The sequence below is a fragment of the Meles meles genome, chromosome 1, assembly GCF_922984935.1.
Source record: "Meles meles chromosome 1, mMelMel3.1 paternal haplotype, whole genome shotgun sequence".
Taxonomy (NCBI): Eukaryota; Metazoa; Chordata; class Mammalia; order Carnivora; family Mustelidae; genus Meles; species Meles meles.
In genome coordinates, this window is record NC_060066.1 from 165,877,492 (window position 1) to 165,900,924 (window position 23,433).

Consider the following 23,433-nt stretch of genomic DNA (forward strand, 5'->3'; position numbering starts at 1 on the left):
AGCCTCTTCACTTGGGCAGGAGCCTGGAGCTGCCTTCAAGCTCACCACAGTCCCCACTACTCCCTGCTACCTGCCTGTACGGGGCCAAGCCTCTGTTGCCACTTCTTGTTGCTCTAAGGCTATTAATTTGCTCCTCGTGGAGCCCTAGAAGAAGCATATCTTTTTAATAACCATGTTTCTATCAAAATGGGGAAATCAAAGTCCCAGAACTGTCCCTTGCCCCAAATAATCTGCCCCTTCGGGGTCTCCATGTCAAAAAAACCCAAGCCCTTTGGTTAAGTTTTCCCTTGTGCCAACTGGCCCTTTGAAAGCAGTGTAAAGTGAGTGCGAGTGGAGTCCCACAGGCTCTACATTCAACCCTGCCCATGCCTGTTTGTCGTCATCTGTGAGATGGAGTAGGATCAGCTCTTTCCCCTAGGTTGACTGTGTACCACACACAGCATTTCGTGCGCTGGTCATTCAAGATTGATGACTGAAATGTAAATGGTTTGAACTGATAAAAAGCACTGTGAGTGATGGGCTTGTGACCTGAAAGACCAGACCGTACTCCCGAGTGGGGCTAAAGCAAGGGCTGGGGAGGAAGAAAGCAAAGGGGAAAAGTAATGACTTAAGGGAGATATGAATTCAGTTACAGCCATCCCCACCCTCGCTCTCCCACCTCTGCAATGAGAAAATCCCGCTAGGGATGTGCAAGACCTCACTGTACCCAGGATGCTTTTACCAAGACTGGGTTCTGATGGTGGCTCGGGCAAGCATGACCTTGTGTGAGCTCGTCTCCTCATCTATAAGATGAAACTAGAAATGGCCCAACAGTTAGTTACTGTGCTCGTGAGGACGAAGTGAGAAATGAACGAGAGAGCACTTTGGAAATCTGCAGAGCGCTCTATAGAGTCGGCGTTTCCAAAAAGTTTTTCTCCCCAACTCTGTCCAAGGCCTTTTGAGCTTATCAAGGCTAAGACCCTCCCCTCGGTTTCGCAATGCTACCCCTTCCTACACACCAAAGCCCGAGCCGCGTCAGGAGTCTTTTTTTTTTTTCCCCTAGCGAAGGCGGGGACTCGGGTGGTGTTGGCTGCCGGCGACGCCGGCCGCGCCTGGCCAGTCCCGCATCGGCCGCGGTGGGTGTGCCCCGCACGGTGTGTGCCCCGGGCCCAGGCCCAGCGCGCCGGCGAGAGGGCGCCCGAGGGTGTGCGCGCCCCGGGCAACCGGAGTGCGCCAGCCCGGGGGTGCGCGCCCCGGACGGGGACCGTACACCCGGAGGCTGCGTGCGCCCCGAAGCCGGGGTGTGTGCCGGCCCCAGGCACAGCCGGCCGCCTCCCTCCGGACTTCTGCGGCGCGTCAAGGTAAGGTGCTCTGCGACCCAAGCCCTCACGGCGCATGGAGTGGGGCGTGCCAGCACCCTGCCCCGTGCGACCCGGGTCTTGGCCCCGGCGCTCCGCCACTCTTCTCCGCTCCCGCCGCCCGCCTCGCCCCCTCCCCGCGTCCCCGTCTCCCCTTAAGACAGAGGCTGCGGCAGCCTGGGCCGACCAGGCGCCCCTGCCTGGGGTCGGCGACAGCGCGAGGAGGGGGCTGAGGGGGCTGCGCGGGCTACCCAGGGGCGGGCGTCGCTCCCCTTCCGCTCGGACCCGCTCCCCGAGCCCGGGTGCTGGGGAGGGAGGAGACCGGTGGGGAGGGGGAGGCCGCGTTGTCCTTGCGGCTCCCGTGGTGCAGCCCCCGCCCAGCGCTTCCCAGCGGGGCGCTGCGGTCCGGGATGCAGATGGCGGGACTGGGCGCCCTGCACCGGCTCCCAGGACGAGCTGGAATCGAGCGCTGGATCTCTGATCTTTAGGAAAAGCTGCCCCCCCCCCCCCCGGCCCCGGTGTCTACCCTGATATCCCTCGGCTTCTGGCTGAACTTTCCAGAACTCGCGTTGGGCCACGACCTTGGGTGGAGGCACGGCGGCCGCCCTGGGGAGCCGAGTGCGCTGGCAGCCTAGGGCACTTTTCCTTGAGCCTGCGTGCCACTTGGTGAGATTCCCACTTTCTCATCTCTCCCTTAAGGTCAAACCTTTGACCCCAAGTACTTTGTCCCTGCAGAGTGGCCAGTGACTTAGCCTGGGAGTTGGAAAGTTGAGTCTCGTGGCCCCTACACCAGGTCTAATAAGCCCTTGCCCTGAGGCTCTGCCAGGGCTGTGAGAACTGGCGGTTTCAGTTCTCTAGAGACCTATGGTGCAGGCGGGGAGGGCCAGGAAGAGGCATTTTCCAGGAGAAGGAGGAGAAGGTTGCCCCCTTCCTGAGGATGACCCCCTGAAGCCTGGGCAGCCCTATGGAACAAGTAGCATCAAGGGATGGTCAGATGCAGCCAGTGACCAGGACGGGAGAAAGCATCTTGAATTAAACACAAAACCTGCCTGGGTAAACCCAAATGTGGGTTCTTCAGAACCTTTCAAGACATGACACAGAAGAACACAGAGCTACACTTGGAATGGCAGCAGAGTGCACTCTGATGTCCTTTTTCAAATCCAGTCCTCCTACCCATGTCTGAGACTCCCAACTCTCGGGACCATAGTGTGAGTTCTGGGAAATGTGAAAGGAAATGAGGGATGGCTCAGGGTCCAAGGATGGCTCAGCTCGGGGGTGGCTCAGGGGACAAATACTTGCTCTCTGCAGGCACCAGACAAGGTAGCGGGATAGAGAAATGAAAACACGCAGTGTCTGGCCTCATGGAGTGTGCAGTCCAGTGGCCAAGACCCACAGGCCTCAAATCACTCAAATAGAGAATTACAGGTAGTGCTGACTTCTTTCCAAAGGGAGCAATTAGATACTGTGAGAGTCTGTGTTAGGCATCGTAGTTGCTCTGTTGGAAGGCTGGTAGGAGCTAACCAGTTGAAGAGGGTGGAACGAGCCTTCTGGTCAGAAAGAACAGGACAAGAAAGGACTCTGAGGCAAGCAGCAGAGACCATTAGAAGGACTGAAAGACTGTATCACGTGATGACCAGGGGCCCAAATGGCATCCCATCGCCTGGGCCAATCAGTAGATCAGTAGTTTCCTTTCTCAGCCATGATAATGGGCAGTTGGAGTCTCCCTCTCTGGGTGGGGTGGCTCATCTTAAGGCTTTAAAGCTAGCATGAACTCACGGCCTATAGTGTAAAATTCTTTAGGATGGCTTACGTGGCATTTGGTTATCTGGGCCCCACTGACTTTCCAGCCCTGTTTCTGGTTCTCCCACTCCCCCATCGCCCAGCCACCGCACCCCCCCCCTCCATGAGCACCCTCTGTGTTTACTCATGGCCGCACTGAAGTGCAGTTCCTCGAACACGGGCTGTCTTTGCACATGCTATCCTTTGTCTAAGATACTCTTCCTCCTTGGGCACCCAGTAAGTGCACACCCAGCCTTCAACGGCAACGTGACACTTGAGGATTCCTCCACCGCCGCCGTCATCATTGCCATTGGAAGACCTTTCCCGACCAGAGTCCAGTGCTGCCTCTCCCCTGTTTCCAAAGCTCCCTGGACGCGTGTCTGTCCAGGGAGCCTCACCTGCGCTGAGCATCACAAAAATGTTTTTCTTTTTCCTCTTGTCCTATGTGCGTCTCAAGTACCCAGCATAGAGGAGGAGACATTGAAGGTGCTCGATAAATGCTTATTGGATGAAGACGGTCTAGGCGGGTATTTCTTAACTTTTTTTTTAGGGAGGGAGGAAGCATTACATCTATCTTGGAGATTCTGATAAAACTGTGGATACCAGGGCGCCTGGGTGGCTCAGTCATTAAGTGTCTGCTTTCAGCTCAGGTCCTGATCCCAGGGTACTCAGATCCAGCCCTGCGTCTGGCTCCCTGCTCAGGGGGAAGGAAGCCTGCTTCTCCCTCTCCCACTCCCCCTGCTTGTGTTCGCTCTCTCACTGTGTCTCTCTCTTTCTCTGTCAAATAATAAATAAAATCTTAAAAAAAACAACAACAAAAAACCCTGTGGATACCATACATCCTTCCAAGTGCATATAATCTAAAATATCTTGTATATAATACCACATGATTTACAGCCCTCCCATCACCCACTGGCCCCTTTTCCAGAACTTTGGACTTTGCGTTTACAGGAAGCAGAGGCCCAGGGAGGTGCGGCAACTGTGTAAGCACCTCCAGCTGGTTAACAGCATGCCGCACCGCCCCCCAAAACTCACCCCAACACCTCCCAACCCCCAGCTCCTGACTCCGGGGCTCCTTCCAGCTCTCACTGCTTCTCCAAGCCGAGTAGCCTCCTTTCATCCCCGGCACCTTGTGAAGGCCACTGCTCATGGCTGGAAGATGGATATTTTGGTTTTGCTTCAGTTCAGTAGCAGCCTAAGGTGTGACAAGGAGAAAAATCTTATGGGCAGAGTTGACAATTAGGAAGACGAATGGGCCATCTCTCTGGCCTGTTTGCTGCCCCTCGCCAACAATGTTATTACATCTGTTTTAGCTGGAGGAGGGTCACGTGCACTTCACAGTTAACTTCTGGGCCCTGCATTGAGTCGTGGGGGCCAGGTTTGGCAACACTCTGGATCCGGGGGGCTCTTGGTCTTGTTATAGGCTTCTTCCCTATAGGGCAGGCTCTGGGAATGGATGGAGTGAATGGGCTTCTCGGTTCCCGCCTTTGGAACTCTGGCCTGCCTACCTCTTGCTTTCTGCCTCCAAACCCCTACTCCAGGTTTTTGGACCAACCAGTAGGTTCTTATCCGTGGATCAGGCTCTTCATTCAGTAATTCACTCACTCATCCACACCGCGCAGAGTCTCTGCTCTGTACCAGGCACTGTGCGGATGCCAGCTTGTAAGGACGGATCCCAGCATGGGAGGCAGGGATGCCGGATGCCGCTCCGCGGGGGACAAGGTAGAAGTAACTCATTCTAACAACCCAGACAAATCTTGGGAGGGGTGGGAGGGAGGACAGTTAAGACGTCTTCATGCTGACAATGCACTCACTTTTTAAAACTCAGATCTTACGGAAGATCTCTCTCATCTCTGAGGAGGAACAAATTTTCTTAACTGTAAAATGGGTTTGATAGCCATCTTGTCCTGCCTATCTCTGGCAGCTGTGCAGATACCGTGATCGCATCTCAGACGGCAGATTTGCTCACTTCCGCGTGGGAAACAGGACCAGTACATTATAATAATAGGGCGCATGGGTGTCGAGCCCTGGCTGAGGCAATCCTCTCAGTAATCCTCAAGATAGTGACAGTCATAACCCCACATGTACACATGAGGAAAATGGGACTCAGAGCAGTTAAGTGACTTGCCCAGAGCATGGAACTAATCAATGAGAAAACTGAGATCGGCAGAACTGTCTCTGTGGAAATCACCCGGTCAAACACTTTGTGCTGCTCTGTTGGTGGGACGAGGCGTGGGCTTGGGGGCTAGGAGCCTAGATGTGCTGCCCACCCGCTGTGTGATTTACAGCTAGATCCCTAACCTTTCTGTGCCTCAGCATGCTAATCTTCCAGACCCAGAGTTTAGACTAAGACACGCCTTCTGTGAGCAGTTTCCAGTCTACACGGGTAATATTTCAGAGTAGGAGTAAAGGAAAGATGAGGGGCCCTCCTGCTAACAATAGGCCTGTCGGAGTTTCCTGGATAAAATAAATGCTGCCCCAAGATTTCAAGGAGATGGTTAATGTGATATGCAGGCAGTTATAGATTGGTGGTGTCTAAGAAGCTGGCTGAACGTTCCTTCTCCAAGGGAAAGAAGCATATTTTCAAAAGAATGTCTCCCTGTCTCGTCTGGGCCCTGGGGCCTGGGCCCTGCCCCACACGCAGCTTTCTGGGGACACAGGCACTGTGGGAGAACACATGAATTCCCATCTCCCTTCCCTCCATTATTTTTGCCCCAAAGTAAGCAAAACTTACTGGCTGGACTTATTTATATTTTTAAGATGGCTGTGGCTTCCCCCACTCAGTGTGGAAGCATCCTTTGTGGTCTCCTTTGGTATGTATGAATAGTCTGTGGTTCTGACGTCAAGTGACCAGGGGGCACATAAACATGGTGATGGGGAGACTTGGCTCCGTGCAAAGATAAAGGGCAGCCTTTGGTGCCGATTTCCCTCCATGGCGTGGTTTTTGCCCAGAAGCCAGAGATGCCGGCTCTCCATGAAATTGACTTTGATTTTCCTAGCGGGGTACCAGGCGGCAGCGCTGAGCGTTTCCAGGTGCTGCGCTCCGCACAGTTCTCACCATCCTGCTCCCTTCTGCCTAGCCTGGCGAGGCCCTCCCACTCCTGGGGACGGGCTTCAAAGACCAGGAACGTCAACTTGGGTGGTGGCTGAGCACAGCCTAGTGTGGCTGGGGTCTGCATTTATTAGGCACGATACCGTGTGGGGAAGGAGGGACATTTTACCAGGAATGTTGAAGTTTTGTAAGAAACTGTTTCCAGGTATCATTCGCATGACTTTAACTAAATAAATAATAAAGGCTGTCCCCTCTCTGCTCCTCAAGAGAAGCGGGAGGAGGGGAAGAGAGGGGCCCGTGGCCTCACCATGCGCCAGCCCCGTGAGCCTGAGCAGATGCCCGGGGTTTACAGAACTTCATTCAGCTCTCTCATCTGTGAAATGCTACTGTTAGTGCCGACTTAAGGCTCTTCTGATACAGGAAACAGAGACTCCCTAAAGCTGATTCTAATGAAGAGGGGGAGGAGCCGTAAAATGCAGCGGTGACAGTTACGACAGGCCTGAAAGGGTGGAGGCAGGCCTTGAGGCAGGGTGGAGAAGGTTCTGGGTTCGAGACCATCCCACCAGCGTAGCAGGTGCGGTGGGCTCAAACTCTGCACTTGCCCGAGCCACCCCGCTCAGTCTGCTATCCCAGGAACCTCTCCTTTGTCACTCAGTACAGGTGCCGGAGAGGATCCTGTCATGTGAGCTCAGTTCTCTGGACGCAGAGGCTCGCTCTCTAGGCCATGTTGTGGCTGGTCTCTGGCCATCCTGCCATGGGTTGCTGCGGAGGCAGGCATCCTCCCTGGGCCAGTCAGATGGGAGAAGAGTGCAGAGGAGGGTCGAGCGTACAGAACGAGACCTTTGGTGGCAGGAAGGGCTGTGAGTGGAGATTCCTTGAGGAGGACATGAGCTGGAACTCCAGGATATGCCCAGTACAATACTGACTGAATTGTAAGGACCTAACAGAGATTCTTAATTTGGGGTTAATGGCCCCAAGGAATTCCCATGTAGAATTCAGTTTGTGAACATGGTTGGGAGAATAAAATAACATCTTTGTTTAGCATTTTCATTGGCCATGAATGTAGGCAACAAACCATAGTGTATTTGCAGTATCTGGGAGGTTGTCACCAGTAGAAATGACAAATCTTTTCATATCACATTTTAGCCGCTGCAGATAACTTGAACTACGATTTATCCCCATTGCAGCTTTGAAATTAGAGCCGTTATTATACTGGTGCTAAAGCTTGTTATTTAATGCATTAATAAAGAATGTATATTACTATATTACAATTCATTTTTTAAAATTTTTTGATAATTATATTTCAATGTAATTGGCTTTCTTTGTAGTCAAGCTACGCAGTTTATGTATTTGAAAATGTTCCAAGAAAGGATCCATTGGCTTCATCGGTCCACTAAAGGGGTCCGTGGCACAAAAAGGGTTAAGACCCTCTGACAGGAAATCAGTAAGCTATAGTTTCCACTTTCCCACCCTCCCCTCACCCTAATCTTTCATATACTCATCTGTCTCTGTCTAATTAGTGCAAGACATTCTTGAGCGGTAGTAAATTTCATTTAATAGTTTGGCAAATTTGCAAGAGCGCATAATTTGTAGTTTGGGTAGAAGGTTTTGATGTATATCCAGAGGTTAATTCACAAATTGCAGGCGCACACGGGCAACTGGTTAGGTGATTCCTATCAGCCCACAAACCCACCAGCCCATAGGTCGATTTGGTCCATCCATGCAGACCAGTCTGCAGAAACCACCACAGAATGGACAGTTGTGTTCTTGAGAGGTTCAGGAGCTTGTGTAGTAGCTGAGACTAACTGATGAGCCAGTGCAAGGTCGAATCCTAGGAAGGAGGAGGAGCACTGGGAGAAGAGGCTTTGAAGTGGGCCCTGAAATGGAGGGAATGCACAGGAAGCAGACGGGGAAGGAGGGAGTCAGTGAGGATGTGGGGGGGGACTGGCCAGATGTTGATTTTGAGGAGGAAGCCTGGAGAGAGGAGAGCCCGCTGGAGCACGTTAGACAAGTGGTCGGTGATTCGCTATGGTTTACTGAATGTTTAACAGGTGCCAGATATGTGCCAAGCCCTTTCAATACAGCACTGACTCAGTCTTTGCCAACTGCCCAATATGGCGCGACTATTACTATTCCCATTGTATTGGGTGAGAAAAATGAGGCTCTAAGAGATTAAATACTTGCTGTAGGGCACAGAGGGATTAAATGGTTGAGCCAGGAGCTCAGCCCATATTTGGCTAATTCCAGAACCCAGTGCTCTTAAAAATCATTATACACAACCACAGAGGAGTCTGTTTGGAAAAAAACCTTGGCTGCCATTTTGTTTCAGTAAGAAAGTGCTTACTACCCATCTCTGTCTTCCCCAACCTTCTCGCCAGCCTTTTTCCTATTCTCACACCTCCGCCCTTCCCCCTCTCCACCCTTATTCCTCTCCCAGGCACCCACGCTACACTAGTGAGGGGGATAAAAACAGAGAGTGAAAACTGTAAGGCAAGCGGAACCGGGTTCTCACACCAGCTCTGCCGCCTGGCTAAGACCATGCTGAGCCTGTTTGTATCGTGAAGTGGAGGTAATGATGCCTCCTTCTTAACTTTGCATGCGTTCTTTCAAGTGCTTCAGTGCTGCTTTGGATAGTTCTAGTTGGGTGTCTCCAGCCTCTGTTTACACTGGGTGATGGCGCCTATCTCCTAGGCTTTTCTGGGAGGGCTTCCCTGAACCCCTCAAACCTGGCCTGTAGGCAGCAGGCGTCACTCCTTGTAGGGTCACCTCTGGCCTCTGGGGAGAATTCATGAGCATTACTTATGAGGCTGTCCCCTCTGGCTCTAAGCTCGCTCTCCCCATCCCAGGGCTCAGTGCAGCATCTGGCCTAGAGTCCCATTCAGGAGACCCTTGTTCAAAGCAAATGAACGATGCCCTTCGATTTCCTTTGCAGGACCCTGCTTGGCCCCTGTTCTAGGTCCCATCACCTAGAGCTTATCTCTGAAACCTCACTGGTTGCCCAGACCAGCCCTCTCGTCTTACAGACGCGGACCAGCGAGGGCAGGTATCAAGCTCTCGTGGCACAGGGAGTGAGCTGGGGTGGGAATCTAGGCCTCTTGCACTCACTTACCTCCCGGCCCTGACACTAACATGGAACGTGTTTCGCTGCCCCACTGTGAAGCAGGCTGATATTTTGGGGGTGAGGGGACATGTGTGGAGCCCACCCGTGGAGGAGCTGGAATTACGGTCTTGTTCAGTTACTACTTGCCCCACTCCTGTAGCCTGCCTCAGGGCTGGCCTTCTCTGACCTAGTCTTCTCTCGAGTTCTACCCCCAAGTCCTTGCCTTTGCCAGCTGCTGAATGGAGCCCTGTGTCAGCCAGGGCTGTGGGTGGCCGCCTTCGGGGGATGCCTGCTGGTGCCAAAAGACTCCTTCCCTGAGAAACCTGCCCACGGGCAGGACTGAGTCCCAAATTCCTGGCATTCGAGTCATTCCTTTGGATGACTTTGTCTTCTCTAGAGAGCCGTCGTTAAAACGCTAACACGCTGCCCGAAGGGGAGCCTGGTAGCTCACCACCGTGGCCCAATGTGGAAGAGGGCAATGCCCAGGGCTTTGGGGAAGTCACACCACCTCCCTGTCCCTCCATTTCTCATCTGTGAAATGGGGATAATGAGAAATTGCATTATAGGATTCCCCCAAGAAGGAAAAGAGATAGTGCATGTACAGCGCTGGGCACAAAATAAATACTCAAAGAAATTGGTTCTTTTTCTTCTTTCATTCTAAGGCAGTAGATTATTTGGCCAGTTCTCTCGCTGAAGTCCTGGTTCTTTTTAGTTTTTATGTGTTTCTTTATTTTTTTTTAAGTATCTTGTTTATTTAAGTACTGTGGTCTCCTTTGAAGATTTTTTTTCTCCTTTCTAATTATAAAATGGTTTTGAACTTTTATTTTCTTGTCTGTAAACTAGGGCAAAAGATGCTGTCTTACTAGTTCATGGAGAACTTACTGAGGTGAAGTACCTAGGGAAGCCGGACCTGCCAGGGGGGTCAGTGAGAGCCTGGAATTCTGAGTTACCCTGGAGGTGGGGACTGAAAGCACCTAGGGGTTGGGACGAGGTTCTGGGTGGGTCACTGGGGAGGAGATGGAAGACAAAGAGGGAGGAGGGGGGGGAAGCAGGGGGGACCTTGCTCCTCCATCCCAGCTCTTTGAACGTGGAGTCTGGGTCAGAGGGGACCTGGGAATATTGTGCCTGCTCTGGAGGAGGATGGATCCTGCCATCTTTCTCCAGATCTCTGGGCTTCTAGGCCTGTTCTCCGAGGTTCTGAATCCCCTGGAGGAATGGCATCCTTGGCCTCCCACCCTGGCTTGGCTTTGGTGAAGTGGTGGTGAGGAGACCGGTTTTCCCTGCCCCACCGATCTCCCAGTGGGTGTCAGTGGGTGCGGTAAACTGCTCCTTTGAGAGGGCAGTTAGGCTTTTGAGAACATCAACCCTAGGCCAGATTCTCTGCGGTTTCCCCTGAGACAAAGATGGTTCTCTGCAGCCTGGGTCTGGGAGAGGGTCTCGGATCAGGAGCATCCTGGCCCAGCCTCCTGGTCTGTGAATGAGGAAGGGTCCGGTTGAGGGGCAGTGTCAGAGGAGTTTTCTAGCAATCCCCTAGAGAGCCTTACTTCCGAACAGAGAGCCTCACTTCCAGAGTTCTCTGCGAGAGGGTCGTCCCTTCTTCACTGTCTGCCCTGGGCAGTGAGAGCTGTGGTCGGCCCTTCTCCTCGCACCCGCCTGCTGTGAGCTTCTCCAGTGTGCCTTCCTGCCATTCTCTGGGGAAGGCTCATTCCCACCACCGTCCGCCATAACTGAAGTTATCCTTCCAAAGCGGGGTCTTACTGAGGCCAAAAATCACTCTCCCTAGGGCCGGAGACCAGGAGCAAAGAGCAGAGGTGAATACTGGTTCCTGGGACCTTGAAACCAAGCAGCAACCTGGCACTGTTGGGGGAGAGGGAGGGGAAAGGGGATACAGCTCGAGCCTTCCTGTGCATCTGCTTTTGGGCTACAAAGGAGCCAGCATCCATTTCAGCCCAGAAGTGGGGCCTGGAACCATGTAGTTCATTAGAACTCACATTTGTTTTTTGTTTTTTTGTTTTTTGTTTTAAAGATGTTATTTATTTATTTGACAGACAGAGATCACAAGTAGGCAGAGAGGCAGGCAGAGAGAGAGGAGGAAACAGGCTCCCTGCAGAGCAGAGAGCCCAACACTGGGCTCGATCCCAGGACTCCGGGATCATGACCCGAGCCGAAGGCAGAGGCTTTAACCCACTGAGCCACCCAGGCGCCCCACAAGAACTCACATTTGTTGATTGCCTGTGGGCTGTTAGTATCCTTTCTTTCCTCCTTCTCTCTCCCCTCCCTCCCTCCGTCATTCCTTCCTGCCATCTGGTAGATACTGACTGCCCACTTACCCTGGGCCAGGGACTCTGCTAGGCAGGGAGCTTACAGCACAAGAGAGGAAACAAAGAATCGGTCAGTTACACAGTCTGATGCGCGCATCTGATGGATGTTCCTATGGGGCGCTCTGGGAGCGCAGAAGTATGGGGAGAGAGACCAGTTCTGACTGGTGTGTGGAGAAGAGACGATGCCTGCAGGTAACGCTGTCTTACGGATTGAGTAGAAGTTGCCAGAAGGAGAAGAAAGGACGAGGGTGCTAGACAGCAGGAGCAGAGGGAGGTGTAGAAGGTGGTGCAGGAGATGGGCAGAGCGACAGTGTATACGGAAAGCTCAGGGTGATCACTTACTCACTGTGTTTTGGTTTTCCCTCCTGTAACATGAGGATAATAGTACCAAAGTCATATCTCACTCACTCTCTCTCTCCCTCTCTCTGACACACACACACCCTTCCTTTTTACCAATTTATGACCTAGCAGCCAGACTTAAACATGCGGAAATAAAGGAAATGAGAGGCAGAATGTGCGGAATGCCAAAATCAGTGGAAACACAACGGGGGCAAAGTAGTGTTTGGAAGAAAGCCTTGAAGGATGAGCAGTATTAGCTGAGATTAGTATTTAGGATTAGGAAGAGTTGGTACAGTTTAAGCAGATCCTCCAAGGACAGGACAGACTCTGGCAGAAGAGACAGAAAAGGGCATCTAAAAGGTTGATACAGTGCGAGCCCAGACACAGAGGTGCTGAGGCACAGGGTGAGGTTATGAGGGGCAGAGGAGCTGGGCACCAGCCTGGAAGGGTGGGCTGAGGTCACATCAGTGCCTACCTAACTGGTGGGCTGGCGGGCAGCACCGGGTCTGCATGTGGGTTTTATTTATCCACAGTATTTAAAAAAAGATTTAAGTCAACATTTTAAAAATCAGATTTTACATAAATCCACATTCCTGCTTCTTTGGAAAAAGTCCGGTCTGGCAACACCAGCCCTGCACTGAGTGAGTGGTGAATTCAGGAGATCGCGGCTGTGTAGAGCTGCAGGCTGACACCCACTGGCCAACCAGCTTGCCCAGTCTCGCCACCACACAGCTCATTCTCAGGTTCATACAGTGTGTTCAGAAAGCTCCTGCTGGGGGCGCCTGGGTGGCTCAGTGGGTTAAAGCCTTTGCCTTTCGCTCAGGTCACGATCCCAGGGTGCTGGGATCGAGCCCCGCATCGGGCTCTCTGCTTGGCAGGGAGCCTGCTTCCCCCTCTCTCTCTCTCCCTACTTGTGATCTCTATCTGTCAAATAAATAAATAAAATCTTTAAAAAAAAAAAAAAGAAAGCTCCTGCTGAAGCACTAATTCATGACAAGGGAAAAGAAAGAAAATTCTACACCATTAACATTGTAATTCCTTCATCAGATGAGGGAATGAATTTTACTATCCGGGAACATTTTAATTATGGGTTAGCGGTTAGATGGGGGCAACGAGATGCTTGATGTGTGATGGCTTGGGAGGGGAAACCCTCAGAAATGAAGCATTGGGGGGGTGCCTGGGTGGCTCAGTGGATTAAAGCCTCTGCCTTCCGGTCAGGTCATGATCTCAGGGTCCTGGGATCCAGCCCGCGCATTGGGCTCTGTACTCAGCAGGGAGCCTGCTTCCCCCTCTCTCTCTCTGCCTACTTGTGATCTCTGTCTGTCAAATAAATAAACAAAATCTTAAAAAAAAAAGAAAGTGAAGGATGGGAGCAGACACCCGAAAAGAGAGAGATGTTGGGGCCCTGCAGTGAGTCATTCTGACCACTTGATTCAACCACGGCATCTGGAGTCTTTGCTGGAAGGACCAACACACCTGTTCTTGGCAAATATTTATTGCACTGTAGATACTACTACCTTACTTTATTAACCTTTTAAGCTTACAAAATTGGACTCTTGAAGGACAAGGTGAAAGGTGTGTGTATGTGTGTGTTTTTAATTGATAAAGAAACTCATGGGAAAGAACTTTTTCTTTTCCCATTTTTTTAAGAGATTTTATTTATTTATTTGACAGACAAGATCACAAGTAGGCAGAGAGGCAGAGAGAGAGAGGTGGGGGGGAGAAGCAGGCTCCCCGCTGAGCAGAGAGCCCGATATGTGACTCGATCCCAGGACTCTGGGATCAGGACCTGATATGAAGACAGAGGCTTAACCCACTGAGCCACCCAGGTGCCCCACTTTTCCCATTTTTAAAATAATTTTTACTGTGTGTGTGTGTGTGAGAGAGAGAGAGGAGGGTAGTCTTTGCAATTTGAAAGGTTCAATAAACCCTACTGGGAAATTTTTTTATTAAAAATTATTTTAAAAACATGCCACTGGGCAAAAAAATCATGCCAGTGAGTGGCAAACGTTTACAATAATATAGAAATATATGAAGGAGGGTGCCTGGGTGGCTCAGTGGGTTAAGCCACTGCCTTCGGCTCAGGTCATGATCTCAGGTCCTGGGATCGGGTCCCGCATCGGGCTCTCTGCTCAGCAGGGAGCCTGCTTCCCTGTCTTTCTGCCTGCCTCTCTATCTACCTGTGATCTCTCTCTGTCAAATAAATAAATAAATAAAATCTTTAAAAAAAAAAAAAAGAAATATATGAAGGAGAAAACTGAACTGTTAAGACTTGGTGATTAAGGGGGTGCCTGGCTGGGTCAGTCAGTAGAGTATCTAACTCTTGATCTCAGGGTTGTGAGTTCAAGCCACGCTTTAGGGGTGGAGCCTATTTAAAAAAAAAAAAAAAGGATGAGGTGCCTGGGTGGCTCAGTTGGTTAAGCATCTTTCTTCGGCTCAAGTTATGACCCAGGGTGCTGGGATCAAGCCCCACATCCGGCTCCCTGCTAAGTGGGGAGCCTGCTTCTCCCTCTCCCTCTGCCTGCTGCTGCTCCCCCTGCTTGTGTTCTCTCTCTCTCAAATCAATAAATAAAATCTTAAAAAAAAAAAAAGAATTGGTGGTTAGGGTATGTGAGATCATTTAGAGAGTATTATTCTAGATGTGGCACTGTATGTTTATGAGATGTAACTATATCCTTATATAGATCTAGGTATCTGTCTATCCGTCTATCTGGATAGACATTTTTTTCATAAAAATGAGGGTTTACATTCTATTCTGCTGTTTTTCTCCTAATGCTCTGTCTTGAGTATTGAAGGTCATTATACCACCTCTATGCCTGTGTAAAGAGAGTCTGTGAGGGAAAACACTGCCAGAGGCACCTGGGTGGCTCAGTGGGTTAAGCCATTGCCTTCGGCTTGGGTCATGATCTCAGGGTCCTGGGATCGAGTCCCGCATTGGGCTCTCTGCTCAGCGGGGAGCCTGCTTCCCTCTCACTCTCTCTGCCTGCCTCTCTGCCTGCCTGTAATCTCTCTCTGTCAAATAAATAAATAAAATCTTTAAAAAGAAAAGAAAACACTGCCAGATAAGAAGAGCTTGCTTTGAATCTCCACTGTGCCCCTCTTAGCCTTAGTTTACTCCTCTATAAAATGGGGACAAGGACTCCTTCAAAGGTTAAGATGAGGGTTAAATATGCTACTGACTGTGGTCTGCATAGCTTCTTGGATACAGCCGAGAGAGGCCCCCGGAACCACTGAGAAAAAGCAAACCCGCTTCCATTCTTAGGCTGGAATTGGAGGGGGAGGGGGGCGTCAATTACCATTTTTCACAGTAGAATTTAAAATTCTTTTTTCAGTGCTGAGTGACATTAAAATGCCAAGCAGTCCATTAACAGATGCATTCAAGTTTTGCGTAGGACATTTTCTCTGGACTCACTTTTATTTATTCAGCTGCAGGAAAATTCCTGAAGCCAGGTATGTGGATCAGAAGGTATGTCTGATAGGGAATCCGTGACCTGTGCCTGCCCTTTGTGGGGGCGCCCTCTTGCCAGGGGGGGAAGTCAGCCCTTCTCCGTACAGAAGGGGGATGCGGGGGGGCTACCGATCCTGTCTTTGGAGGCATTCCCTTCTGATACCTACTTTAACTTTTTCACTTCTCTCCTTCCCCTTCTGGCACTAAACTACAGCCACACTCTGTTCCCCTTCCTCTCTAGAGTCTCTCCTCTAACACCTTTTACTTGTGTAAACCCCAACTCTAGATTAAACTTTACTGTCCAACTCCTCTGATGCTGCTTTGGGACTGAGGGATTCATTTTTAAACCCATGCCCTTTGACCTCTGCTGCTGCTTGGCCCCCCTCATGTTCATCTGCGTTGTCTCTCATCCAGTCTCCTCCGTGGCTGTTTTAACTTGCTCCGTCTGCTGTCCTCTGGCTCCAGATCCATTCGTCGGTCCTCCCTCTTAGTCCGTGGTCTGTTTTCCTGCCGTACTGGGAAGGTGGAGGTCATGTGGCTTGAACTCTGAACTCCCACCCCACCTCATCATTTCTCCCCATCTCTGCTCTCCTCTCCCTTGCCTGAGCCCAGCTTGAAAAACCTTCCCCCTCCACATCCAGAAACAGTCTCCGGGCGGTGGGCTCAGCACCACCTACTGCTAACTTGGGTGGGTTCCTTAGCCTCTCTGGGCCTCCTTTCTTTGTTGCACAACCTGACTAATGAAATCCCCTTGCAGCTCTGGTTGTGGGGCAGATGGAACTCAGCTCTGCTGCCTGTGTTAGCTGTGCCTGGAGTACATGTCGGCGCTTACGCACCCTCTGCTTCTTGCATCTCGATCCAGTCCTCCTCCTGGCTGCCTCCCCCCAACACCCCCGAGGCCTGCAGACGTGCTCCCCTTCCTCGGAGCCCACCTTGCCCCTTCTTTGAGCTGCTGCCCATTTCTCTCCCGGATTCCACCAAAGCAGCAAAGAGTGGCCCCACCTGCTGCTTCTACCATCTTGTCAACCCCTGGCATCTTCCCTTGTCCTCTGAAACTGAGCCCAGGCTCCCTGGTTTCCTCAAGATGTACTCACTTTGGATCTCTGGGCCGCAAGCCACCCTGGTTTTTTTTTCCCCATCGGCTCCCCACATGTGACTTTCTTCAGGAGTTTTCCTCACACTCCTCCTCTTGCTCCCCACCCTCCAGTCCCCGTGTGAGTCTGCCCCTCCAATCTTCAGGTCTCTCCCCCATCTTGGGCCCACTTTTTCCACTGTCTGCTGGGCCACGCTCTCCAGGTGAACCCCCCCTCTGTGTATGAACCCCTAGTTAGGCATGCAGCATGCCCAAGGATGAACACCCATCCCCCTACCACCAAATCTCTTTTCCCTCCTGATCTTCCTGATTGCTTTTTGAGATGCAGGGGCTGCTGACCCCTCCCTCTCCTCCCTGATCCCATGCCAACTCCTGCCGTTTTCTTTTTCTTTCTTTCTTCCTTTCTTTCTTTCTTTCTTTCTCATTCATCCCTGTTCAATTCCCACAGCAGCCATGGTGACAGACATTTTATATACTTATCCCAATGAATCTGTACAACCCGGGAAGGAGGAAATTGTGTTTTTCCTATTTTACAGATATGTGGACACCATGGCTGGGGTGGGGGGCGGTTAGGGAACTTGCTAAACACACAACTGGTAAGTGGCAGAGCTGGGATTTGAACTTGCATCCACCTTCCTCCAAATCCACATGAGCAGGGAGCTGGATGCGGGAGTCCAGACCAGGACCCTGGGATCATGACCTGAGCGGAAAGCAGACACCTAACCAACTGACCCACCCGGGTGCCCCTGCCTTCCCAGTCCACATTCTTTTTTTCTTAATTTTTTAAAAAGATTTTATTTATTTATTTGACAGAGATCACAAGTAGGCAGAGAGACAGGCAGAGAGAGAGGAAGGGAAGCAGGCTCCCTGCTGAGCAGAGAGCCCGATGTGGGGCTCAATCCCAGGACCCTGAGATCATGATCAGAGCCGAAGGCAGAGGCCTTAACCCACTGTGCCCCTCCAGTCCACATTCTTAATCCTAAACTCTCCTGCCTCTAGCAGTTCCAACAGCGGGCCCTGCGAGCTGAATACCATTTACATAGACAAACTCGTTCTTCTGTGGCTGGATTGTTCATGTGCTACTGTTCTATTTACCCTGCTATAACCCCAGCTCATCACTGGCTTATTTCAGGGTCTGTGCCTTAACCCTTAGTGTTAACACTTGAAAGCTTTGACCTAGCCCAAGTCCCTGCTGTGAAATGCAACGGCCTAGAAGCAGGAGTGTGAACATCTCTTTAGATAGAGCCTCAGTTTCCTTTCCCTGGGTCTTAACCTCTCCATCTGTACAATGAGAGAGTTGGGCCAGTTAATTACAAGAGCCTGTCTATAGCTCTTAGGCCCCGTGATTCTGTTTCATGGTTCTGCTTCCCGGTACCTACTGTGTGCTGAGCACACAGTAGGTACAGCTATGCAATGCATGGACAGCAGAAGAGGCAGCACCCTGGCTGTCAGGGAGACGACAGAGTTACTCTGGACTCTGGGAGACAGAGCAAACATTCAGGAAACTGCCAACAATGTAAGGCATTATGTAATTATGCCTGTGATCTCAGATTATATACATTTGTGATGGTTCAATAAAGGAGAAGAAAAGCTGCTGCTCTCTTAAAAGAAAAAAAAACACACACACACATAAAAGGAGCAGTTAGTGAAAAGCATTCGGTCTGGCCAGACTTCTTGTCAGATCTGCTGCGCTTTTCCCTCCCAAAGTCATTTGTTCATTCCGTAAATACTTACTGTCCGCTAACAGACCGGGCTCTGGGGACACTGCCCCAGACAAGACACCTCCCCACCCCTCTCACTGCTGCAGGAGTTGTCTCCAACACCCAGCTTTCATCTGGTTCCTGCCCTGCCGAAGAACCTTCTCGGCTTTCCTGCTCTCTGCAGAATCAATGAGCTGACCTCCTGCCCTGCCTTCCCCTCCTCTTACCCCCGCCCCCGCCCTGCACCCTGGGCCTGGTCTGCTGGCCGTTCCCCAAGCCCCCCATACATATTTTCATGTCTGAGCTAGAGGGCTGCTTCCTTGGTCAGCCTGGCAGGCTTTTATTCATCCTTCAAAGCCCAGCTCCAATGCCATGACTGCAGCCATCCTGCGGGCCCCCGGAATGCCTTCTCCCACCTCTGGGACACTCAGTGGCCTTGTTTAGGTCTCTGCCTCCCATTTTGGATTGTGAGTTTCTTTTTTTTTTTTTTAAAGATTTATTTATTTATTTATTTGACAGAGAGAGAGATCACAAGTAGGCAGAGAGGCAGGCAGAGAGAGGGGAAGGAAGCAGGCTCCCTGCTGAGCAGAGAGCCCGATGCGGGGCTAGATCCCAGGACCCTGAGATCATGACCTGAGCCGAAGGCAGCGGCTTAACCACTGAGCCACCCAGGCGCCCCTTGGATTGTGAGTTTCTTAAGGGATCATTATGCCCTGTCTTACTCATCCGTGGATCCCCAGAACCTAACCCTGTGCCTAAACAATGATTTCTGATGAATGGCCAACCGAACAGCATCTGTAGAGGCCAGTCTCTGAACAGCAGGGCTCCCCTCGCTTCCCTCGAGCTGCTGGACTCCTTCACGTCATACCTTGCCCCCCTGTGCCCCACGAAGGTGACAGGATGATTGAGGAGGCATCTGTCTCTCCTGTCTCTTGTCTCCAGACAGTAGTGGGGAGACTTGACCAAGAGGGCCTCACTTTGGTCCCGGGGGAGGGGGGTTAGCAGCAGAGGTGGTGGAAACCACGCGTGGCAGCGGGCTGCGGGGAAGGAGGCATGTGTGTTGGGCTTGGCTGGCAGGGGGTTCTGTGCCCAGAGCACAAGTGGGTAAGGGTGTCAGGCGGGCAGGCTCCGGGCTGCACACACCCGCCGCAGGGCTGGGCCCCAAACGCCTTCTGCCCTGGGAAGAAAAGGAGGCATTGTGTGCTCTGGCTGCACTCCAAGGGAAATATTCCTGTTGTTCTTCTATTTTAAACTGCTCCCTTTTTAAAGAAGGAAAGTCCAGAAGTGAAAAGCTCTCTCTCTCTCCAACACATCCTGCCCACCAATTTCAAATCAGTCGCCGCCTTGAAAAATCTCCATGAATCTATTAATCCATCAATTCATTCATTCGATGACTAGAGCTTTGAGGAGCACTGCTATGGGTCGGCCCCGTATGAGGCACCAGGGAGTCCGTCCTTGTCCCTGTTAGACCCTGTTCCTGATCACTCGCTACGTGTCCACATCCTCTCAAGCCTGACGTCCCTCTGTGGGTCAGCATCCCCGCTTTGAGGGCTCTGTTCGCCCTGCCTGTTCTCCGCCTCTGCAGCCCAGTCCGGCAGTGTACCTCCTCGCAGAGCCCTGAGTTACGGCCCATCACCCTTCCCTTGACTCAGCCCTTGCAGATGAGCATGGCCAGAAGCATGCCACAGCCTGGGTGGTTAGAAACTTAGGTGGGTAGACCTAAGTTCAACCCGAGCTCTGCCATTCACTGGGCTTTGGCTTCCTGATCTGCAAACCAGAGCAGATAACACCTGATCTTGCACACGGAGTGTTTGGGAGAAGGAAGAGATAGTGGTGCACTGCGTGACCCAGTGCCTACCATACCACAGGCCCCTCAATAGATAATAACAATGAGCAATTATTAAGCACTTACTAGTTGCCTCCTTCCCTCAAAAACAAAAGCAACCACAGTTTCTGTTTGAGTGTTTTCTACATGCTAAGTGCTGTTAGGCATGTTGCCACCTGGACAGCCTTACAGAGTGGAGAGTACTATTTTATACCCTTTCAGAGCTAAAGGAAACTGGTTAAAAGAGGTACAGTGACATGGTCAGGGTCACCAAGCTTATAAGCATGGGAGCTGGGAATCATGCCAAGGTCTGTTGGGCTCCCCTGCCATCCCTTCCCAACCACACAGAACCCCCCCCCCCAATCACATGCCCAGCTCCTTGTGGCTGGGACCAGCGGCACCAGCGTCTACCGAGAGGGAGGTGGAAATGCAGGTCCTCACGCCCCTCCCCATACCTACTGAATCAGCATCTGCATTTAACAATATTTGGAGAAACACTTGTACAATACAGCTTGAGGATGCGTTGAACTACGGTTCACCAAAGGTTTTTCGGGCTAGGTGAGAGCAGGACTGTCAACTCTGGTGCACATCAAAATCACCTCGAGGGCTGGTTAAAATGCAGAGCCCTGCCCCCCCCCCCCGAGATTCTGTTTGTTCCCTGCGCATTTATGATTTTCAGTTCAGGGCTTCCTCGGAGTAGGGGTAGCAGATTTGGTGGGATCCAGACAAACTCCTGGCTCGGGTCTTAGCCCAAGATGGCTCGTGGTGTATAGCTGTTGGAGCCATTAGAGGAAATCTGGGCTGGATTGAGTCCTCACAGAGTCACTGGCAGCAGCCATCTCCCTGCTTTGGGAGGAACTGGCCCATCAACAAGTTGTTTTAGGCAAGACCCATACATTCCTACATCAGCCACTGCAGCGCCCACAATGTGCACCCACTCCCCTTCACCATGCCCAGGTGAACAGCAGAGAAGTTTAATTTGTAATAAAAAACCCTTGTATCTGGGTGCCTGGGTGGCTCGGTTGTTAAGTGGCTGCCTTCAGCTCAGGTCATGATCCCAGTGTACTAGATGGAGCCCCGCATCACATCGGGCTCCCTGCTCAGCAGGAAGCCTGCTTCTCCCTCTCCCACTCCCCCTGCTTGTGTTCCCTCTCTCTCTGTATCTCTGTCAAATAAATAAAAATCTTAAAAAAAAAAAAAGGCAAACCCTTGTATCTAGCCTGAAAATATCTTTCTAATGTAGATTTTGACAGAGTGCTAGATCTGCAAAGAGCTTTTTCTCTAAAACTGGTATCTGTGTAACTGGACCACTGCTATCGAGTTAAAAAGCAATTAAACACCTCAAGACTCCTTAGAAGTTTCAAAGATTATTTGAAAAGTAATTGTGTCATATTGATTAAATAATTTTAAGTTAATTAGAAAGTCACAGCATTCCTTAGCTTATTCCTTTGCAAATAAATTTATTTTATGTCTAGACCTGCTGCATGACCAAACAATGTGGTTTATATTTTCAGCAATCATCTGATATTTAAGGAGCATGGCTGGTGATGCAGTTTAATGTGTAGAGTCTTTCACTTGCTAAATCCTTTTATCTGGTTCCTTCCTTTTCTATTTAAGCTCCATTGGCAACTTGCTTCATAGACAACTACAGAACTAGAATCTTTTTTTTTTTTAAGATTTTATTTATTTATTTGACAGATAGATCACAAGTAGGCAGAGAGGCAGGCAGAGAGAGAGAGGAGGAAACAGGCTGTCCGCAGAGCAGAGAGCCCGATGTGGGGCTCGATCCCAGAACCCTGGGATCACGACCCGAGCCAAAGGCAGAGGCTCTAACCCACCGAGCCACCCAGGCGCCCCCAGAACTAGAATCTTAAAGGCAGAGAACATTGGGGTCAAGAACTTGCTCTCTAGAGTTAGACACACCTCGATCTGAACGCCGGTGCTGCCGCTTCCTAGCTTTGTGCCCCAAACCTGTCATCTGTGAAAAGGATATAGGAGCGCCTACCTACTGTACTCCATGTGAAATTAAATAAGTTATCATTCACACAATATCAGATAACATCTGGCTAGTAATAATTATTATTGATAGTACTGACAATATAATTATTCTGATGATGCCTCAGTTTGGTGATCTGTACAATGGGTGTGTCCAGGAATTACAAATGTCAGCACGTGACTATTCAAAACTTCACTGCTTGTGGAGACTTCAAGTAGTTCCCTTCTAAGAAAATATTTGACAGAGTTTTCTTGGCTCTTGCCCCTGGGGATGCAGATTGGGGTCGCCCAGTGATAAGAAAGCCCTGGACAAATGGAGCCAGTCCTGAGATTCCTGGTGAGGGAGGGAGAGAGAGACTGGCAGACGATGGGTGAGCAGATGCCAGGTGTGAGGGTGGTGAATGAGTGAAGAACCAGGTGGAAGCGTTTCCATAAGAGAGGATGGAGAACAGAGCACAGTGCTTCTGAAACAGTTGTTTTGCTGGAAATAGATGCTGAGAAGAGCAGAGAGAGGGAAGGACAATTTTCAGACTTTGCCTCATGCTAAGAATGCACTTCCCCTTTGGTGTTTTCTCCAGAGACTGCAGCGAAGGTTTGGGTTGCCTCCAATTCATTTTTTCCGACTTAACTGCCGTTCCTTTGAACACAACCACTGAGCGGAGGCCGGGCCATGAGGTGACCATCTTTGCCTCGTCTACAGGGGAGTCCTGACGGGGTTCTTCCAGGGCTGAGTGGGGAGGAATAAGGACGCGTACAGATTAGGTGGTTAATAGGTGTTGGTGATTATTCCGACTGCTACGCATCATACTTTCCCTGTGGCTGGTGGCTGCCGGCAAAGGTGGCTGTCTTCACCGACTTCACCATAATAATGCCGTTATCCCACATTTCACCTGGGGATGCCAGCCACACTGTTTTTTAAAGAAACCAGTGGAATCAGTTTGGTATCCTCCACATGGCAGACCATGGCCATCCGCAGGAGGTTTATAAAGGAAAGCACTCCATCAGGAGTCTAGAAAAGAGAATCTGACCTTTGCCCTGCTGTATGGTATGGACAAGACGCTGAGGCTTAGTTTCCCCATTAGTAAATGAAGATGATGTCCCAGGTCATGTCTGGTTTTTCTGCTCCCGGCAGCAGACAGTCAGCAGGGGTGATGGAACACTTGCTACCTGCAGACTCAGAAGCAGGAAAGAGAGGCCTTGCCTTAAAAAAACAAAACAAAACAAAAACACCCATAGTTGGGCTAGAAGAAAAGATGTGAGCATCTTTATTTTATTTGTTGTTAGAGTTAATTACAAAAGCCTGCCTGTGCTGTGCTCCAAATACCCGACCATTTTGTGACATCTTTGAGCTGCTGTGGGCGATACAAACGTGGGATGTGAATTTGGGAGGCACCATTTCTTAGTGACTTCCCCCACACTAAAATAAAGCAAAACCCAACCAGAA

The 23,433-nt window shown here is 50.8% G+C and overlaps 1 protein-coding gene across 1 annotated transcript in view; it reads left to right on the forward strand.

Moving 5' to 3' along the window:
- The first annotated feature begins 1,161 nt into the window (after window positions 1–1,161).
- The window catches only part of KANK4 (KN motif and ankyrin repeat domains 4), a 68,375-nt gene continuing 46,103 nt past the window's right edge, over window positions 1,162–23,433 (forward strand). Inside the window, exon 1 of the mRNA XM_045999716.1 lies at window positions 1,162–1,340. The gene's annotated coding sequence lies outside the window, so the exon portion shown is untranslated. The remainder of the gene's footprint in view (window positions 1,341–23,433) is intronic.